The 2,500-nt window shown below is 46.4% G+C and overlaps 1 protein-coding gene across 1 annotated transcript in view; it reads left to right on the forward strand.

Moving 5' to 3' along the window:
- The window catches only part of pola1 (polymerase (DNA directed), alpha 1), a gene marked incomplete at both ends in the record, with an annotated part of 67,812 nt that overhangs the window by 39,600 nt on the left and 25,712 nt on the right, over positions 1-2,500 (forward strand).

Here is a 2,500-nt window from a genome sequence, read left to right on the forward strand (position 1 = left end):
TGCCGATTTTACGCATTTCAAGTGGCTTCGTTGTAATCACGAAGACGTCGACATCTAAGAATGCATTTCATCATTTACATTTCTAAAAGAGTGAAAATACCCCTGCTCATCAGTGATCAGACTTAGCTGAGGTGCTGCAGCTGAAGCCAGATTGATATGCAGAGAGAATATTGTTTGATTGGAGAAAGTCCTTCATATATATATATATATATATATATATATATTACCAGTTTTGACATCTTGAATGTTGTTGGTTTTTTTAACATAATAAAAGTGGTGTTTTTATGGAAAAAAATAACAAGTTAAAAGTTATAAAAGTTTTTATAAAAAAAATAATGTTTTGTGTTGATCCGAAAAATTATCCGATCCGTGACTCAAAAACCGTGACACGATCCGATCCGTGAGTTAGGTGATCCGTTACACCCCTAATCCGCACACTCATCTGTTCAAAAAACATTGTTTATTGCGAGCTTTCGGTCTTGTCTCGGGTCCATGTAAACAACAGCTGTATGACGCAGTTAGACGAGACTGAAGAGACGCGCAATGCATTTTGGGGAAGTTGAGTAGGGATAGTAACCTCACCCCGCATACTCCGAAATTCGGGCTAATCTAGTATGCATACTACATTTCTCGCGTACTCAAATGTCACATACTATGCAGTGTGAACGCACTACATACTCAAAATCTACGTCATACCTAGTATGAATAGCAAGCTAATATGCTATTCCGAACACAGCCATACATACCTGGACTGGCTAGGGGTTTGTTGAGAGTGACGTTTGATTGCATGTTAGAAATATGGTCATAGTCAAAAGAATTGTCCAAAAAAGTTCAGAGAAGAGATCATTGCCTTGCACAAACAAGGAAAAGGATACAAAAAGATAGCAAAAGCACTGAATGTTCCTAGAGATATAGTTGGAAGCATAGTTCGCAAGTTCAAAGTTAAAGGAACTGTGGTGCGATGAAACCCCCAAAAAAACAAAAAAAATGCCTCTGGATCAGCGGTATGTCTGGAGGCTGGAAGAAGAATGAAGCATATGCTGAAAAGAACACCCTGCCTACAGTGAAGCATGGCGGTGGCTCAGTGATGCTTTGGGGTGGCTTTGCTGCCTCTGGCACTGGAGACCTGCAGCGTGTGGAGGACACGATGGATTCAGTCAAGTATCAGGACATCTTAGGAAAAAAACGTCATGCCGCCTGTGAGGAAGCTGAAGCTTGGGCGTCATTGGACCTTCCAACGGGACAATGATCCCACACCTCAAAGTCCACCAAGGCTTGGTTACAGAAGAAGAAATGGAAGATTCCAGAGTGGCCGTCACAGTCACCTGACCCCATAGAAAACCTCTGGTGGGATTTGAAGAAGGCGGTGGCAAAAACGCAAACCCAAGAATATGACTGAGCTGGAGGCCGTTGCCCATGAGGAATGTGCTCAGACTCCTCAGGAACGCTGTCAGAAGCTGGTGTCTGGCTGTGCGTCACGTTTGTAGCAGGTCATAACAGCAAAAGGGTGCTCGACGAAGTACTCAAGATGCTCATTGCAAACAGCTGAGAAATTCTAGGCTATATTTTGCCAATAAACCTAATGTGCAATGGGGGGTTGAATAATTTTGATTTTATTCTTACAATCCCTACATCTCCACCCCCTACATTCAGGTATTATTCAGGTCCCTCTGATTCAACCCTCTCCACCCGATCGTCTGTGTCTGTGTCTGGCAGAAGAGTCTAGAACACGGTGTGTTTGCTGGTTTGTTAGTTGGCAGAAGAGTCTAGAACACGGTGTGTTTGTTGGTTGGTTGGTTGGTTTGTTCTAGAACTGATTGAGGTAGAGGAACGCCACGTTGGAGGCCAGTAGAACTCTTGAGTGGCGTGTTTCCCTCCATGTGTAGATGGGTCCCACGGGGCTCTGTGTATGGCCGGGGGTCTAGAACAGTCTGCTCTGGTGGCTCTGGGACAGTGCTGCTCCTAGAACCCTCTATGGAGGCAGATTATGGTGGTCTCATTGGGAAAGGCTCGCTGAGGAGCAGGGGGGGGGGGGGGGGGGGGAGTGTTTGCTGGTGACAGAGTGTGTGTGTGGGTGGGGGGGTGTGGTGGGGGGGGGGGGTGTTACTCTCCCACAGTGCTGAGCAGAAATCAATTAGTGGGGTGAATGTGCCCCCCTCCCACACACACACACACACACACACACACACACTCCTCTGGAACGAGCCCCTCACCCCCTTTGTCACGACGTGTGAAACAGCTGCTGCCACTGAATGCTAACACCTCACACAGCTACGCACACACACACACACACACACACACACACACTAACTCAGGCCAAACTGCAGTGGACGACAACACACACACACAGAGGAGGCGATGAAGTGGGGTAATATTGTGTAATTAAGGATTCCTTTCGGGAGGAGAGAGAGCTCAAATGGAGCTGTTTGCCTGGGCAGTTCCAGTGAAAGCCCTGCACCTGTGTGTGTGTGTGTGTGTGTGTGTGTGTGTGTGTGTGTGT

This window comes from Nansenia antarctica (genome assembly GCF_963989245.1).
Source record: "Nansenia antarctica genome assembly, chromosome: 12".
NCBI classification, from domain to species: Eukaryota; Metazoa; Chordata; class Actinopteri; order Argentiniformes; family Microstomatidae; genus Nansenia; species Nansenia antarctica.